The 5,179-nt window shown below is 49.2% G+C and overlaps 1 non-coding gene across 1 annotated transcript; it reads left to right on the plus strand.

The window, feature by feature from the left end:
- Positions 1-3,359: 3,359 nt before the first annotated feature.
- LOC126877536 (5.8S ribosomal RNA) lies at positions 3,360-3,514 on the plus strand. The gene has a single exon (XR_007695102.1). It is a non-coding gene; the product is annotated as a 5.8S ribosomal RNA (ribosomal RNA).
- The last annotated feature ends 1,665 nt before the right edge of the window (positions 3,515-5,179 follow it).

Below are 5,179 nucleotides of genomic sequence, written 5' to 3' on the forward strand. Positions count from 1 at the left end.
ACGATACGATACCAAAAGAATTTGACTTGAACACATATAAAAACTATGAAATATATATCACAATGGTCGGTAAGGAGCCGTACTCCTCCTGTATCGACGAAAGTATATACGACGTATTAACAAGCTATATACTTTAACAAACGAAAACGCCAGGGAGCTTGGCAACCTCCGTTGGCACGAATAGAAATATTCTTAAGGAGGAGACGACCCTCCAGCTACGGAATTATACGAAGAGAAGGTGGCACTCTCTCTCGATCATCGGGATGAAGAGATATATATATACAAGTATAAAAACGAAATGCGAATGAAACTTATTCGAGGCGCCTGCGTGAGGTCGTAAACAGAAAGACCCGCCGTCTCCGAATAAAACATATAACATATAATATATATATATATATATGAAATTCTAATAAAAGGGAACTCTAGCTTCGAAAGAGCCAACAAAAGTTAAGGCTCGATATCAAACGAAAAAATTACGATGGAAACCAGGTGTAAAGAGAAATGCAGTCGTGGCGCCTGCGAGAGGCCGTACACAGAAAGACCCGCCGTCACGATCTCGTATTTCGTATTTGCATCGTGGAAACCGTACAAACGAAATATAAAAGTCCATGCAAACTAATAAGAAAATCTCTAAAGTGCCTCGTGTCGGAGTGATCATGCTCGCCTATTCTCTTCTATGTTTCGTGGTCTGTGTTGCGTTTGTTCTCCTCCTAGCAACGGGACATATCGAAGACTCCTCTTTGGGATCGAACGAAGCGTCTAGAACGAGTCGACGAGAGCGAAAGAACTTGTAGCGAGTCGCGCAGAGCGAAAGGATACCGATATACATCTTCGAAGGTTCTCTTCGAAGATCCATGGATACCTTCTGCGTCGACTTCTCTCGTCTCTTTCATCGAAACTCTCGTCGTTCTCGAAACGTGCTTCCTACCCAAAGGGCGTGTGCTCTTCGTATGTCGTTTCGTTCGAAATAACGAAACCACGTGTAACATACTCGTGGATCGGGTAACCTAGAACGAAGACGCATCGCGTGGATGTTGGCCCGCTATGCGACGATGACCGATGATGATGATGATGATGATGATGATATGATGATGATGTCGATGTCGACGACGACGACGATGAAGACGATGTGTAGCAACGATTCGTAACTAGTCTAGCCGAAGTTCGTTCAGAGGGGAACGCCGCCGGCTTCGAAGCCTCGATGTCGTGAGTCGGACACCCGTGCCGTCGCTAGAGTTTTTCAAACTCTGCTTCTGGATATTGGGACGAAAGACCGCTCGAGGACGACGACAGCCGTGCGTGCGTATCCCATCGAATTTTTTTTACACCACCTGAACGAGACTAAAGTTTCGTCTAGTTGATCGTCTACCGTCGCATAATGTATATTATATACCGTTCAGAGGGGACCGGCTGTCTATCCTCGTTGTCGTGAGTCGGACACCCGTGCCGTCGCTAGAGTTTTTCAAACTCTGCTTCTGGATATCGGGACGAAAGACCGCGCGAGGACGACGGATGCGAGTCCCATCGAATTTTTGACTTACACACTACCTGAACGAGACTTAAAGTTTCATATTATATACCGTTCAGAGGGGACCGGCTGTCTATCCTCGTTGTCGTGAGTCGGACACCCGTGCCGTCGCTAGAGTTTTTCAAACTCTGCTTCTGGATATCGGGACGAAAGACCGCGCGAGGACGACGGATGCGAGTCCCATCGAATTTTTGACTTACACACTACCTGAACGAGACTTAAAGTTTCATATAATATACCGTTCAGAGGGGACCGGCTGTCTTTCCTCGTTGTCGTGAGTCGGACACCCGTGCCGTCGCTAGAGTTTTTCAAACTCTGCTTCTGGATATCGGGACGAAAGACCGCGCGAGGACGACGGATGCGAGTCCCATCGAATTTTTTATTTAAACACTACCTGAACGAGACTTAAAGTTTCATATAATATACCGTTCAGAGGGGACCGGCTGTCTTTCCTCGTTGTCGTGAGTCGGACACCCGTGCCGTCGCTAGAGTTTTTCAAACTCTGCTTCTGGATATCGGGACGAAAGACCGCGCGAGGACGACGGATGCGAGTCCCATCGAATTTTTTATTTAAACACTACCTGAACGAGACTTAAAGTTTCATATAATATACCGTTCAGAGGGGACCGGCTGTCTTTCCTCGTTGTCGTGAGTCGGAGACCCGTGCCGTCGCTAGAGTTTTTCAAACTCTGCTTCTGGATATCGGGACGAAAGACCGCGCGAGGACGACGGATGCGAGTCCCATCGAATTTTTGATTTACACACTACCTGAACGAGACTTAAAGTTTCATCCAGTTTGTCGTCTATCATCTCATATATAATATACCGTTCAGAGGGGACCGGCTGTCTATCCTCGTTGTCGTGAGTCGGACACCCGTGCCGTCGCTAGAGTTTTTCAAACTCTGCTTCTGGATGTTGGGACGAAAGACCGCGCGAGGACGATGGATGCGAGTCCCATCGAATTTTTGATTTACAAGACACACACTACCTGAACGAGACTAAAGTTTCATCGAGTTTATCGTCGCATAACCCGTTCGGAGGGGACCGGCTGTCTATCCTCGTTGTCGTGAGTCGGACACCCGTGCCGTCGCTAGAGTTTTTCAAACTCTGCTTCTGGATATCGGGACGAAAGACCGCGCGAGGACGATGGCTGCGAGTCCCATCGAATTTTTGTTTTTTTTTTTTTTAAAAAAAAAAACACCACCCGAACGGAGATGTGTTCTATCTTTCGTCGATTTTTCATGCTTTCAGTCGGTCGCGTGGTCGCCATCCGTTCGGAGGGGATCGCCGGCTTCGAAACCTCGATGTCGTGAGTCGGACACCCGTGCCGTCGCTAGAGTTTTTCAAACTCTGCTTCTGGATATTGGGACGAAAGACCGCTCGAGGCGGACGGCCGCGCGAATCCCATCGAATCTTTACTATCACCCGAACGATGGAGAGATGCACGCGCGCTGTTTCTTGAATAATTGGACGAGAGAGTAGAATCAAACACATATATAACATGGGCTAGCCACCGTGCTTACTCGTTCGCGAGATCGTGTGCTGTACAGAGGATTCAGAATCGGGTGTATATATCCCCGTCGTTTCCTGACGAACGGAGCTTCGATCTCGATGGTTGTTATATATCATAATGTACTTTACGCCCGGCCGGCGAACGCGCGTATCTTCGCGCGTTCGTCGTTTTCTTTTTTTTTCGAACGTTTTTGTGTCGTCAATCCTATGGCGACTTCTGCGCGTTCGATTCCCGTTGGTCGAACGTGACGGAACTCGGCTTCGCTAGAACCGAGAAGAGTACATTTGAGTATTGAACTGTTGTAAATTTATAAAAGATTACCCTGAACGGTGGATCACTTGGCTCGTGGGTCGATGAAGAACGCAGCTAATTGCGCGTCAACGTGTGAACTGCAGGACACATGAACATCGACATTTCGAACGCACATTGCGGTCCACGGATACAATTCCTGGACCACGCCTGGCTGAGGGTTGCTCACGTAAACCTAAGACTGCTTGCGTTGCGTATCGTTACTCTCCGTATCTGTCTCTCTCTGTCCCTTCTTGCCTTAACAACCCGCCGTCGTTCTTCTTTATATAAGAGAACGTTTCAGAGTCGGACGAAGGTACAAGAACGAGGATACGAATAAGAGCGGACGGAGAGAACATACGCGACGTACGAGCGATTGTTGGACGCTCGTCGGCGTTCGTCGCGGTCGTGCAGAGACCGTGCAAGTCGTACGCATGCTCGATATATAATCTATCGTGTTCACGGGAGACTACGAAACTCTACCTCTGTCTCTCTCTGTCCCTTCTTGCCTTGACAACCCGCCGTCGTTCTTCTTAAAAATTATAAGAGAACGTTTCAGAGTCGGACGAAGGTATACGAAGGGATACGAATAAGAGCGGAGAGAACCGGTCACGGACCTGCGTGAGTGCTCGCGGCGTCGTGAGTCGTCCTTACGAGGGCGACCGCCCGCTTATGCACCGCTTCGTGTATCGGTTATCGAACGTATATACTCGTAGTGTTCTCCTCGTGACCGATTTTTTTTTCATATCAGGCGATATATGCTACGTTTGCCGGTGTTCGACGCACGAAGGTCCGCGCCCCCGACGTCGTCTTAAAAGAATATTATATTTGGCGAGACTGAGAGAGAAAGCAAATATGGGAACTCGGTCGAGAGAGGAGAGAAGAGAGAACCAAAAAAAAAACCTAAACTCGATGGCGTGCGAAACTTTGCCATAATCTACCGTCTTTTCTTAAGACTCTCGTACAGCCCCAGGGATCGAATGCCCACTCCGTCTCTTCGCGAAAGCGACTGACAACAACGAGGACCGTCGCATCGATGGGTCGTCGTTGCGTTTTACACGCTCTGTGCTTTTTTACAAGCCCCGAAAGTATCAGCCGTAGATCCGGGAACGCACACGCGAGATTTCTTCGAGCGCTCTGACGACTTAGGGAGGTATGATCCCCAGCGTCGCGCGGAGATCGGAGAGTACACGTACTCGTATCGGGACGAATTTTCCCCGTCGTCGTGTATCTCTCTGCCCGCGCGCCTGGCTCCCGAAAAGCCACGTTCGTCGGAAATCTTACATATTATATATGTAACGCGTGTGCGAACTAGCGTGTGTCTAAGATCGGCTATACACGGGTGCTGCTGTAACTACAAGCTCGAGGTGTTTTCCGCAGCGTTTCTGTACCCGAGGAAGATGCGCATGTGAGTCCGTTACGAAGTTGTTCGTACGGTCGTCGTCGTCGGAGAGATCGTAGACGAGGAAGAAGACGATCCCCTTTGGCGAGGCTCGAGAAAAAAACTTTGAGAGAGACGAGGTATACACGCGCGTACGACTATGTCGTGCGCGCGTGTGATTTTTTTTTTATGGCAATTCGACGCTTCGAGAATAGAGAAAAGAGAGTGTTGGTCATCCCATGCCTCTTCGTCGTCTATCGCTGGACCGCGCATCCTAACGTCGCGCCGGTCGTCCAGTCCCCGAACACACACACCCACCCGACGGTACGTCTCGCTCGCTTTTTCACTTGCGTGAGTTCCCGTACCGGGAACCGCTGGAATCGTCGAGAGAAGAGAAACGGCTGTAGGAGAAAAAGAGGACGGACGTTAAAAACCGGACGATCGTTACACGGATGTCTTGCGTGAGTCT

This window comes from Bombus huntii, unplaced genomic scaffold (genome assembly GCF_024542735.1).
Source record: "Bombus huntii isolate Logan2020A unplaced genomic scaffold, iyBomHunt1.1 ctg00000185.1, whole genome shotgun sequence".
NCBI classification, from domain to species: Eukaryota; Metazoa; Arthropoda; class Insecta; order Hymenoptera; family Apidae; genus Bombus; species Bombus huntii.